General features: G+C 39.3%; 1 pseudogene; it reads right to left on the bottom strand.

Moving 5' to 3' along the window:
• Positions 1–13644: 13644 nt before the first annotated feature.
• On the bottom strand, positions 13645–14277 carry LOC103880764 (annotated as a pseudogene).
• Positions 14278–14307: the final 30 nt, after the last annotated feature.

Genomic DNA, 14307 nt, shown 5'->3' with positions numbered 1-14307 from the left:
ATTAAAAGAAAAGGGCACATTAATAAGTTTTATCAGTAATATTTTAGAAGTCTGAACTAGATAACCTCTGTTCCTTAGATTTGATGAAGATTCTGATTAAGGTAGAATAGCCTTGGCTGCCTCAAACATTTCTCTTTGCCTCTGGCACCAAAGAGGACACAGACCAAGCCACACCAGGACAATCTCCACTCAAGAATAGCAAGTTTGGACTGTGTGAAAGGTCCCCATTTTACAATAAACAAGCTTCCCTATAACTTTGAAACACTAATCCCAGGAAAACACTAGAAATTGGTTCAAGGTAGTATTCTGACAGGTCTGTTGGGTCAGATCCTATATACAACAGCAGGTGAAAATAGATGAACAGTAGCAAATCCTTTTTTGATGGATTGATTTCAACAGAGGAAAGGTGTCTAGTCAGGCTGCAAATATTTGAGCTCCGCTCTGCCTTTTTTGATATTTTCAGATAGTCATTTGTATGAAGTGGCATACTAATCAAATTTGCAGATGATAAACTGGAAAAGAAGCTAGTACAACTGGATGACATTCAGGATTCAAAAGAAGTTTGACAAGCAGGAATGATAAGCTAAATTTCTTAGGCTGAAAAGACAGAGATCAAATTAAAGCCTTATACTAGGTTCTAAAACACAAGCATTTAAGTACCAAATGGATAAATATAGTTGAGTTAAAGTCTTAGGGATTTCAACTAACTATAGGCTCAACATAATTCAACAGAGTGATCAATGTGGCTGTCAAAAAAAAAAAAAAAAAGACAAGAAAAAAAAGCCAACAATTTTGGCCTGCATGAGTAGTAACATAGGGTCTAGAACAAAGAAAATCACTGACTCACTCCTCTGTACTGATCAGAACATGTACCTGAAATAGTACATTTCATTCTAGATGCCAGTCTTTAAAGAGAGATATTCATGAACTGAAGTATGAACAGAATAGAATAACCAGAATGATGAGGAGATCTTCAAACTCTGCCATGACAGTCATGGCAGTAAAGGAACTGCAGATGTTTATTTAGCACAGAGAAGACAAGACTTAGTAGAGGAAACCAATGACCACTGTTTTCAAATATAAAGGGTTGTCCAATAATGAAGGAGATTGTCTCTGGAGCAATTTCCTCAAATAATGAAGTATTCAAGCACAGATCTAAACTCACTTAGTGGAGATATTGGGAGATATTCAAAAGCCTGGGATAAATCCTAGGTCTCTCAGCTAAAGGAGCCCCAAAGTGATGATACCTCAGTAGCAATAAGTATACCCCAGCAGAAAGATCCTGGTTGCTAAATATCATTCCCCACTTAATGGAGCCAGGCTTCCTTGGAGAAATAGCTGATTCCAAGGCTATGGCCAGGAAAATACATGATAATCCTAAAATATTCTTGTTGTCCCAGAAAGTAAGAAAGTGCCAAAGAATCATGGAGGCATGTCAATGGACACAGAAACCAGTTTGAAGAAGCTCCCACTGACCAAATCTGGGCCAGTTAGAGCATCAAAATGAATAAACAGTAAAACGTTATAACTCATGTAATAAGTAAGAATCCATGAGTCTATACTGATAATCAGTCAATTAATCAATACATAGGGTAAAAGGAAAGCTCTTCCTTACAATTGAATGCCAGCAAATAAGTGTAGAACTAATGATGTATTTAGAAAATCACTATTTTTCAAATATCATAGTAATAACTGATTCAGGCAATAATCAATGAATGTTAAAATCTATTGGCTGAGACTTTGATATGGAATAGGACATTTTATACAGTCTCAAAGTGTCCCCCCACAAATTTCATATTTATTACAAATATAAAAATAGTAACTTTAGAGTGGAGACACCTGGCAGACCCCACTTTAACCAAGTAGTCAAAGTTATTATCACCAATAATGGGGCAAACTGATATCATGTACCTCCTGTTGCCAATGCACTGAGAACACATCACTTCTGTGATATTCCTACAAAAAAGAAGCATAATCTAAATCTAATCATGAGGAAACATTAGACAAACCCAAACTAAGGGACATTATACAAAATATCTGGCCTGTACTCTTCAAAAGTGTCAATGTCAGGAAAGACAAAGAAAGGCTGAGAAATTACTCCAAATTAAAGGCAACTAAAGTGACATGACAACTAAATCCAATGTATAATCCTGGACTGTATTCTGGACTGGGGAAAAATGCTATAAAGGAAATTATTAGGACAAGAGGTAAAAGCTGAATGTGGACAGCAGTGGTATTACATCAATGTTAATTTTCCTGATTTTGATCATTATGCTGTGATTTTGTAAGAGAATGTCCCTCTTCTCAGGAAAGATATGCTGAAGTATTTAGGAGTATAGGGGCCTTATGTCTCCGGGTTATTCTGATTCAGAGAAAAAATAGATAAAGATAGAGATAGAATGATAAAGCAAATGTGGCAACATGTTAAAAATGTATGAATCTGGGTTAAGGGTAAGTGGAAGTTCTTTGTAGTAATACTGTAACTTTTCTTTAAATTTGAAATTATTTTGAAGTAATGAAGTTTTTTAAAAGCTTTGAATGATTAAAAAAGAGAAAGAAAACTATACTAAATGTTCTCTAAAGTTCTAAAAAGACCATCAGCAAGAGATAAATTCTAAAACTAAGGCTTTTAGCAAAGGAGACAGTAATATTAAATAATTTTTTAAGAGTTGGAAAAGCTACTAAGAGATTAAAAATAGGCTTTCTGTAATAGAAATAACATGGTATTTTGTGTCACATAGACCAGGATTCAAATCCTTGCTCTATCATTTATTATTTGTATGATCTTGAGCCAAGTCATTTAGCTTTTCTCAGCCTTAATCTCTTTATGTTGTAAAGACAATACTACCTACTTCTCTAGTTACACACATATATATTTCTGTAACATACAAAAAACTTTTACAAATCATTGCATATCAACATGAAAAAAGATGAACACCCCAACAGACAAATGGGCAAAGAACAAGAACAGTCAATTCATGATAAATTATATACAAATAGTCAATAAATACGTTATGTGAAAACTTCACCAGTAATAAAAGAAATGCCAATAAAACTGAAATATAGGCTTGGCACGGTGGCTCAGGCCTGTAATCCCAGCACTTTGGGAGGCTGAGATGGGCAGATCACCTAAGGTCAGGAGTTTGAGACCAGCCTGGCCAACATGGCCAAACCCCATCTCTACTAAAAATACAAAAATTAGCTGGGCGTGGTGGCCCACACCCATAATCCCAGCTACTCAGTAGGCTGAGGCAGAAGAATCGCTTGAACACAGGAGGCAGAGGTTGCAGTGAGCCAAGATCACTGCACTGCAGCCTGGGCCACCACAGAGTGAGACTCCATCAAACACACACACACACACACACCCCACACACACACATACAAACTGATATATAATTTTTCGCCTATGAGGATTGGCACAGAATAAAAAGACATAAAACCCAGTGTTGATGAGAGTGTAAGAAAATAGACCGAGCACAGTGACTCACGCCTGTAATCCCAGCACTTTGGAAGACCGAGGCAGGTGGATCACCTGAGGTCAGGAGTTTGAGGCCAGCCTGGCCAACATGGTGTACTAAAAATACAAAAAATTAGCTAGGCTTGGTGGCAGGCACCTGTAATCCCAGCTACTCTGGAGGCTAAGGCAGCAGAATCACTTGAACCGGGGAGGCGGAGGTTGCAGTGAGCCGAGATCGTGCCATTGCACTCCAGGCTGGGCAACAAGTGTGAAACTCCATCTCAAGAAAGAAAGAAAGAAAGAAAGAAAGAAAGAAAGAAAAGAAAATGTACTATTGGTAGTAAGGTAAACTGATACAACATTTCTAGAAGGCATTTGATAATATTAAGCAAAATCGATCCAGGAACTTCTACATTGAAAACTACAAAACATTGCTAAGAGGAACTTTACAAGACTGAAATAAATCGACTGGGTATGGTGGCTCATGCCTGTAATCCCAGCACTTTGGGAGGTCGAGGCAGGCAGATCACTTGAACCCAGGAGTTCAAGACCAGCCTGGGTAACATAGTGAAACCCCATCTCTACCAAAAAAACGTATTCAGGCATGGTGGCACACACCTGTGGTCCCAGCTACTTGGGAGGCTGAAGTGGGAGGATCGCTTGAGCCCGGAAGGTTGAGGCTGCAGTGAGCCATGGTTATGCCACTGCACTCCAGCCTGGGTGATAGAATGAAACTCCATCTTTAAAAAACAAATAAAAACCTGAAATAAATAGATATACCATGATCATGAGTTAGAAGACACAATATTGTTAAGATGTAAATCCTCCCAGAATTCTTCTATAGATTCAATACAATAGCAGTCATAATACTACCAGGTTTTAAAAAGAGAAATGGACAAACTGATTCTAAAATGTATATGGAAATGGAAAGGATCTAAAATATCCAAAACAATCTTGGGAAACAATAGCAAAGTTGAAAGACCTATATTCCTGACATTAAGACTTACTATAAAACTACAGTACTTAATAGACAAATAGATCAATGGCACAGAATACAGAGCCAGAAATAAACTTGCACATATAAAGTCATTTGATTTCTGACCAAGCAGTGTTGGATTGGGGAAAGGAAAGTCTTTTCAACAAATGGTGCTAGAATAACTGGATATTCATTTGGGAAATATAAACCTCAACCCCGACCCCACATCACACCCAAAAACTAACTGAAGATGGATCATGACACTAAACATATAATATAAATGCTAAAACCCTAAAGCTTCTAGAAGAAAATCCAGAAGAGAATCTTTGAGACTTAAGGATAAACAAAGGTTTCTTAGAACACAGAAAGCTGGCCGGGCGCGGTGGCTCAAGCCTGTAATCCCAGCACTTTGGGAGGCCGAGACGGGTGGATCACGAGGTCAGGAGATCGAGACCATCCTGGCTAACACACTGAAACCCCGTCTCTACTAAAAAATACAAAAAACTAGCCGGGCGAGGTGGCGGGCGCCTGTAGTCCCAGCTACTCGGGAGGCTGAGGCAGGAGAATGGCGTAAACCCGGGAGGCGGAGCTTGCAGTGAGCCGAGATCGCGCCACTGCACTCCAGCCTGGGCGACAGAGCGAGACTCCGTCTCAAAAAACAACAACAACAACAACAACAACACACAGAAAGCTATAGTCATAAAAGAAAAAAAAATGATAAATTAGAATTCACTGAATTTTAAAATCTGCTCATGAAAAACCACTATTAAGAAAACGAATAGGCAAGCACAGACTAAGAGAAAATATTTGAAAAACATATATCTGACAAAGGACTTATAAGCAGAATATATAAAGAACTCTTACAAATCAATAATTTAAAAATGGATTTAATCCAACTTTAAAATGGACAAAAGATTTGAATAGATATTTGGCAAAGATATTTGAATGGTCAATAAGCACATGAAAAAGTGCTCGACATCATTAATACTCATGGAAATGCATATTAAAACGACAGTGAGCCAGGCACAGTGGCTCACACCTGTAATCTGAGCATTTTGGGAGGCCGAGGCAGCTGGATCACTTGAGCCCAAGAGTTCCAGACCAGCCTGGGCAACATAGTGAAGCCCTGTCTCTACAAAAAACAAAGCAAAAATTAGCTAGGTGTGGTGGCATGGCCTGTAGTCCCAGCTATTTGCACCACTGCACTCCAGCCTGGGTAACAGAGTAAGACCCTGTCTTTGGGGAAAAAAAAAAAAAAACAAACTACAATGAGATACTACTACACACCCACCAGAATGGCTAAAATGTTAAAAGACTGACCATACCAAGTGTTGGAGAGAATAAATAACTACTAGAATTCTCATATATTGCTAGTGGGAATAAAACATGGTACAACCTGTTTAGAGAATTACTTAGAAGTCTCTTATACATTTAAATATACATCTATCCTATAGTCTAGCAATTCCAGTTCTAGGTATTTACCAAAAAAAAAAAAAAAAGAAGGAAGCATATGTTTACAAAAAGACTTGTACCAGAATGTTTACTTCAGCTTTATTCATAGTAGCCAAAAACTGTAAATAATCCAAATGTCCATCAATAATAGAATGGATATGCCGGGTACAGTGGCTCATGCCTGTAATCCCAGCACTTTGGGAGGCCAAGGCAGGTGGATCACCTGAGGTCAGGAGTTTGAGACCAGCCTAGCCAACATGGCAAAATCTCATCTCTACTAAAAATACAAAAATGAGCTGGGCATGGTGGCACATCCCTGTAATCCCAACTACTTGGGAGGCTGAGGCACAAGAATTTCTTGAACCTGGGAAGCAGAGTGCAATGAGCTGAGATTGCACCACTGCATTCCAGCCCGGGTGACATAATGAGAGTCTGTCTCAAAAATAAATAAAATAAAATAATATTACATTATCACAATGAAGTGCTATACAGCCATTTTTTTTATTTTTTAAAAAATGAGATCTCACTACGTTGTCCAGGCTTGAATGCAGTGGCTATTCACAGACATGACCATAGAGCACTACAGCCTTAAACTCCTGGACTCAAGCGATCTTCCCACCTCAGCCTCCCAAAGAGCTGAGACTACAGGCACAACACCACTGTGCCCACCTAACAAAGCCACTTAAAACAATAGTGTAATCTATATTCATTGACACAGAAAAATGTCCAAAACGTACTGTTGAGCGAAAAAAATGGATTAAGAACAGCATGAAATAAAGAAAAATAAGTTAAACAAGATATTTTTCACCCATCATATTGATAAGGATGAAAAATGATTGATAAATGATAAAGATTGAAAAACGACCTAATTCTGGCAAGTATATGGGGAAAACACATTTTTATATACTGTTAGTGGAAGTGTAAATTGGTCGACTCTAGAAGGCTATATGACTATACTATTAAAATTGTAAATATGCTTACCATTTCACACAGTAACCCATTTCTAAAAATTTATCCCACAGTAATACTCACAGAGACACACAAAGATTTATATACAAAGAGTGTAGCTTTACATATAACCTATGCACAAAAAAGAATGCAGTAGTATTTGCAACAGTCAAACATCAGAACAATGCCTGTACAGTGAGTATGGCAAAATGAAATAATGGTCCATGTATACCATGGAACACCATGCACCTGTTAAAATCAATGAGTTGGCCGGGCGCAGTGGCTCACACCTGTAATCCCAGCACTTTGGGATGCCTAAGAGGGCAGATCACCTGAGGTCAGGAGTTCGAGACCAGGCTGGCCAACATGGTGAAACCCCATCTCTACTAAAAATACAAAAAATTAGCTGGGCGTGGCAGCAGGCACCTGTAATCCCAGCTACTTGGGAGACTGAGGAGGAAGAATCGCTTGAACCTTGGAGGCAGAGGTTGCAGTGAGCTGAGATCATGCCACTGCACTCCAGCCTGGGCTACAGAGCAAGACTCCATCTCAAAATAAATAAAATAAAATAAAATAAAATAAAATAAAATGAGTTGGTGCTATGTGTAGTGAAACAATAAAAATGTCAAAAATATGTTGAAAAGGAAGTTGCAGCACAGTATATAAAATAAAGTTTGGGCCAGGCATAGTAAGTAGCTCATGCCCGTAATGAGCTTTGGGAGGCCGATGGGGGGGATCACCTGAGGTCAGGAGTTGGAGACCAGCCTGGCCAACATGGTGAAACCCCGTCTCTACTAACAATACAAAAATTAGCCAGGCGTGGTGGCACACACCTGTAGTCCCAGCTACACAAGAGGCTAAGGCAGAAGAATAGCTTAAACCCGGGAGGTGGAGGTTGCAGTGAGCCAAGATCATGCCACTACCCTCCAGCCTGGATGACAGAGCGACACTCTGTCAAAAAAAAAAAAAAAAAAGTTGTGGACAGAGAATGAGATATTGGCATTTTATATTTTCAGATATAGAGTAATTCTGGGAAATGACAAAACCCAGAATGAGGCTAATAAATTTTCTTGCAGAAGTAGAGTGGAGAAGAGCACTAGAAATGGTCAAGGAGCTGTGAAGGTAGAGTGTTGCTCAGCCAGTTCATCCACAGGAGCATTGTGATGGGCTGGGTGGTAGACAGCAGATGCTCGAGTCTCCATAGAATATTAGGAAATATCCAAAAAGGCAATAAATGACTACATTGAGAAGGAATAAAAGGTAATATTGCAAAAGGCATGAGCCTTAAAAGAGAGGCCTTTAATGTGAAGGTTGAAAGCAAAGGTCTAAAAGCAGTGATAAGGAGTAGGAATGATGATGACTTCTGGGAAACAAAAATTACAATGATTAATAACTCTCCAGTATCAGTGAGGTATAAGAAAGCAGGCATTTATGTATGCTTGGTAAGAAGGTACATTAGAAAAACTTTCTGGATAAAAATTTGGCAGTATTTATCAATATTTTTAATGTTTGTGTCATTTGACTCAGCAGTTCCAAATCCACAAATCTATCCTACAAATATATTTACATGTACCCAAACATGCATGTATTAGCATTTCACAGTGGCATTGTTTGTAAAACTGGAAACAACCTAAATGTTCATCAGTAAGGATATTTGTTCAATCAATTATGTGAGGCTTTCACTCAAGAACCATAGCAATAAAGAGGGCATACCCTGGGAGAGAAGCCAGGTTTCAGTTAAAGCAAGCAAGTGGAGAGAGAATTCAGTGAGGAAATTTAGGGTACAGTAGAGTCTATCTACAATGGAACCAGTTTTCCAGAAAACATAGTACAAATAATTGGCAAGAGAGGCAATAGTGGGTGGATGATTGAGGGTAAGGAAAAGTGTAGAAGAACAGAAGGAAGCCCAAAGGGGTTCAGGACAGAGTAAACAAAAAGGCAGATGACCAAAAAGACTTGCAGTATTAATTGGTTTTCAGTTAACTGGACTCTTCAGTCTAAAATGCCCTTCCTTGCCCTTGAAAATCCAGGAAACTCCTACTCATTCTTTAAATCTCAGACCAAAAACTATCTTTTCTATGAAGCCTTCCCTGATGGCCTCTGGTCGAATTATGAACAAGTGCCATAGCAGTCCTATTATAGGATTTATTACTTCTGATTAGGAGTATTTAATGTGAAGCTTATGGATAGGCATCAGGGAACATGTCCACGTTTAAAATTGATGCAAAATTCTGTGTACATGTGTGCATTTTTCTAGGGGGGAAAGTCCAAAGACTTTTTTTTTTTTGCAATTTCACGCTGGTAATTTTTCTTTTTTAAAATGTAAGCCACTAATAATTTAAGAAAAATATTTAAACCAAAAGTTGCATATTAATATTATACACAAATTGAAACACAAGTGACTTTTACCACAGTGTATACATGCTTACATAAACTCAAATAGTTACACATTTAAAATAATTTCCATTTAACATATGAAAGTTCTGAAATACATAAAAGCATTAATACTTTCTATAAATCTACAGTTAGAATATCAATTTGCTACAAGCATATAAAAACATCAAGTGCTTTCTTGGAGTTTCCAGTTTCCTCCCTAAAACACAATCTGGTCATAACAACCTGATTGCATATAAAACTTTAAAAGTAGGCTTGGGCCAAGTGTGGTGGCTCACGCCTGTAATCCCAGCACTTTGGGAGGCCAAGGTGGGTGGATCACCTAAGGTCAGGAGTTCAAGACCAACTTGGCCAACATGGTAAAACCCCATCTCTACTAAAAATACAAAAATTAGCTGGGCATGGTGGTGCCCACCTGTAATCTCAGCTACTCCAAAGGCTGAGGCAGGAGAATTGCTTAAAACCAGGAGGCAGAGGTTGCAGTGAGCTGAGATTGTGCCACTGCACTCCCAGCCTGGGCAACAGAGCGAGAGTCCATCTCAAAAAAAAAAAAAAAAAAAGTAGGTTTGAATGAAGTTCTCAAACACTTTGATATATGTTCTTCAGGGACTTCAATTACAAGCAACAGAAATTATAAGTGACTTCAATCCCCATCTTGCTTTAAAATGGACAAGTCTTTGGTTAAAGTTCTATATTTGTGGCATTTGTTTTCAATTAAGATGGCCCCCAAACCAATAAGTGATACTGATATATTTTTTTTTCTTTTCTTTTCTTTTTTTTTTTTTTGAGACAGAGTCTCGTTCTGTCATCCAGGCTGGAGTGCAGTGGCGCAATCTCAGCTCACTGCAAGCACCGCCTCCCGGGTTCATGCCATTCTCCTGTCTCAGCCTCCCAAGTAGCTGGGACTACAGGCGCCCGCCACCACGCCCGGCTAACTTTTTGTATTTTTAGTAGAGATGGGGTTTTACCGTGTTAGCCAGGATGGTTTCGATCTCCTGACCTCGTGATCCGCCCATCTTGGCCTCCCAAAGTGCTGGGATTACAGACGTGAGCCACCGCGCCTGGCCGGTACTGATATATTAATAGTTCACGAGACTTGATTTCATCTGCTTCTGATGTGTGGAAGGTTACAGATACTCATTTACTATAATATGTCATTGATAATTTCGATCTTTTACCCGTAAGCAGAGAAATCAATAGATTTATTATTTCTGTCAGTTTTCTGTTATAATCTAAACTGTACAATGATTTTCAGTAACTATACATACTGCTCCACAGTATATGTGACTATGATTGATAAGATGTAGAGCATTAAACTTAGAGTTAACTTATTCTGATAAGTCAATATGAGACTGTACAGTAACTCTACATTAGCTATAGTAGGTTGTTAGATAATGCTTATTTTAAAAAACCCTATACCATTCCATTTACAAGAGAAATTGTTGCAAATGTATAAAACAGCAGATATACAAGGAGAACACCAAACATACTTTATTAGCACAAAAAAGCAGCCATAACAAGGCACAGCAAGCAGAAACATACATTAGCAGTCAGAGAGTTAGTGTGGCATACAAATAAAGCTTTTCTTTTTTTGTGGCCTTGGCAATTGCCATAGGGATGTAAAATAATGTTCTGTAGCAGCAGGTAAGGAAACTATGGAGCACTCACCAGTGGTATAGAGCACATTAACAAAAAGACACAAGAATGGATTCAGCTACTTTAGGGCAAAATGTCTAGGACAGAACGGTACATTCAATTCAGTTACTAAGAAGCAAACGCTAGAACTTGATATAACTTCCAAAAGAGCTCACTCAAGTAGTATAACATTCACGTAGTATTCAAGTAGTATTACACTCAAGTAGTATTCTAAGTGACAAAGAGGTGTTAAGTAGTTATTTACAGATATAATGGTTGTACAGTACCTTTCAAATCTGCAATTTATGCTTCAGATTTTCCATTGAGAGTAAATTACACCGAAATTCTGTAAATTATACTTAAGCAATTTAGCTATGAGTGTTTACAGAAAAGAGATAAATACTGCCATCCAAATTAGTAATTACAGTTTAACAATAATCTAACATCAGCAACCATTGTAGTTACTATTATCTGATTTGTTTGGGCATCTTCTAGTCTTATTTTCTTCATGATTCACAAAATCATTATGGGCACAGGAGAAGATCCAACTTTTATGAAACAACAATTAGACTACACATTAACTCTTTTTTTTTTTTTTTTTTGACACCAAGTTTCGCTCTTGTTGCCCAGGCTGGAGTGCAGTGGCGCAATCTCGGCTCACTGCAACCTCTGCCTCCCAGGTTCAAGCGATTCTCCTGTCTCAGCCACCCGAGTAGCTGGGATTACAGGCGCCCACCACCACACCCGGCTAATTTTCTGTATTTTTAGTAAAAACGGGGTTTCACCATGTTGGCCAGGCTGGTCTCAAACTCCTGACCTCAGGTGATCTGCCCGCTTTGGCCTCCCAAAGTGCTGGTATTACAGGCATGAGCCACCATGCCCAGTCACATCAACTTTTTAAAAAATCATATGCAAGACTATATTGCAGCAGCTGTTTTAAGTTAAAGCACTCATTTAAAAACTAATACCTGGCTGGGTGCAGTGGCTCATGCCTGTAATCCCAGCACTTTGGGAGGCTGAGGCAGGCAGATCACGAGCTCAGGAGATCGAGATTATCCTGGCTAACATGGTAAAACCCCGTCTCTACTAAAAACACAAAAAATTAGCCAGGCATGGTGGCAAGCGCCTGTAGTCCCAGCTACTCGGGAGGCTGAGGCAGGAGAATCGCTTGAACCTGGAAGGCAGAGGTTGCAGTGAGCTGAGATCGCACCACTGCACTCCAGTCTGGGCGACAGAGCGAGACTCCATCTCGAAAAAAAAAAAAAAAGAAAAACTAATACCTAGGGCCTTTAAATAAAATTCTACTACTAATTTTATAAGTCCAAACTTTTAAGAATTACTATTTGGAAAACCTGGTTTACTTAACAGTATCTTTTGCAGAAGAGAAAAGAGTCTGACTGTAAATTACATCAACACTTAAGTGAATTGCACTATGCCCTTGTGGCCAGAAAATTACATTTTTTTTTTCTAAAAGAAAGGCATTATTTTATTTGTATTGGACTTCTAAAGCTTGATTTATAGTAATTATAAACATCACTACTTTTGGAAGGTTATAGAAAAACTCTTAGAAAAAATAATTTCAAACATTAGTCACACTGTTGAAATACTCATCTGATATTAATAATTTGTTCTTCAGTAAGAAATAGAATTCTTCACAGCAAATGCCCCAGAGTTGCCTCACTCAATTACTACAGCCATTAAAAACCCAACTGTTCACTAAATAGGCAAACTTGTTTTGTAGTCTTACTCAACACCTGTAGTTTGTTTTTGTTTTTGTTTCTGTTTTGACAGAGTCTTGCTCCGTCTCCCAGACTGAAGTGCAGTGGAGCAATCTCGGCTCACTGCAACCTCCACCTCCCAGGTTCCAGCACTTCTCCCACCTCAGCCTCCCCAGTAGCTAGGATTACAGGTGCCCGCCACCACACCCGGGTAATTTTTTGTATTTTCAGTAGAGATGGGGTTTCACCACGTTGGCCGGGCTGGTCTCGAACTCCTAAGCTCAAGTGATCCGCCTGCCTCAGCCTCCCAAAGTGCTGGGATTACAGGCGTGAGCCACTGTGCCCGGCCTGAACACCTGTACTTCTATCCTCTGTTGTTCCACTAGGAATCATGTTTATCTGGGTAAGTAACAGAAGGTTGCATCTGACAGATACTAACACTAACCTTACATACTGTATGAAAAAACCTAGCACCATTATAGGTGTATGTCTGATGCACATGAAAGCAGACCAGGTTCACACCCTTTGGGGACAGGAGAGTTTACTTTGCCTTGACCGGTTCTCGTTCTAACCAGCAAACCCAAAATTTGTGTTTATAATAATACTCTTTTTAAAAATCCTGTAACATTGATGGTAAAGGAGGCCCATTAATTCCATCATATGTAGTGCACCTGCAGATTACTGTACAACAGATATACTACAGCTAAAAAGGAAAGCCCTATCTAGTAATATAGTAAGCAATGGTTCAAAAAACATGCAATAACTGGGATCTTTATAATGTTCTTTTTTTAATATACTTTAAGTGCTGGGACACATGTATAGAACGTCCAGGTTTATTACATAGGTATACATGTGCCATGGTGGTTTGCTGCACCCATCAACCCATCATCTACATTAGGTATTTCTGCTAATGCTATCCCTCCCCTCGCTCCCCACCCCCCAACAGGCTCTGGTGTGTGATGTTCCCCCACACCCCGCTCCCCGCCATGTCCATGTGTTCTCATTGTTCAACTCCCACTTATGAGTGAGAATATGCGGTGTTTGGTTTTCTGTTCCTGTGTTAGTTTGCTGAGAATGATGGTTTCCAGCTTCATCCATGTCCCTGGAAAGGACATGAACTCATCCTTTTTTTATGGCTGCTATAATGTTCTTAAAGTCCTGTTATAGTGGAGGAGTGAAATAAACAGGGGTCATGGGCATCAAAACCAAAGTTGTGATTACTGCTCAATTCAGGCCTGCAGGGATCTGTTGTAGCCCCAGAAGTTCACAGAGAAGAGGCAGTCCCTTTGCCCAGCATCCCTGAGCAAAAATGTGTCTTCACGTTTCCCTTCTAGAAGGGCTTCTGTTTCATAACGATCCATCACTCTCCAATAACAAGGATTCCCTGTAGTCTGAAGCAATGTATGTAATCAGTCTGTGTGTGGACTTCCCAAGCTCCCTGTCTGCTAACATGGGCATGTACCTCATGCTGCTTCTGCCCTCCATGGCTGCAAACACAGGGTGGCTGTATCCTCTTTCAGGTTACAATTAGCATGTGGAACTGCAGAACTGTCCCCACTTATTTCAGTCGTTCTAGGAGCTAACTTTCGTCCCAGTTTATATAATGGATTAACCTGTGCAGTCGCTTCAAATGCATGTATTTGTGCATCGGGAGGGGGATCAACCCCTTCTTCAATACTAAGCGGTCTTCTCTCTCTAAACTATCTTCATCTTCTATAGAAACTAAA

Source organism: Papio anubis, chromosome X (assembly GCF_008728515.1).
Source record: "Papio anubis isolate 15944 chromosome X, Panubis1.0, whole genome shotgun sequence".
Taxonomy (NCBI): Eukaryota; Metazoa; Chordata; class Mammalia; order Primates; family Cercopithecidae; genus Papio; species Papio anubis.
This window is presented reverse-complemented; position numbering and strand designations above follow the sequence as displayed.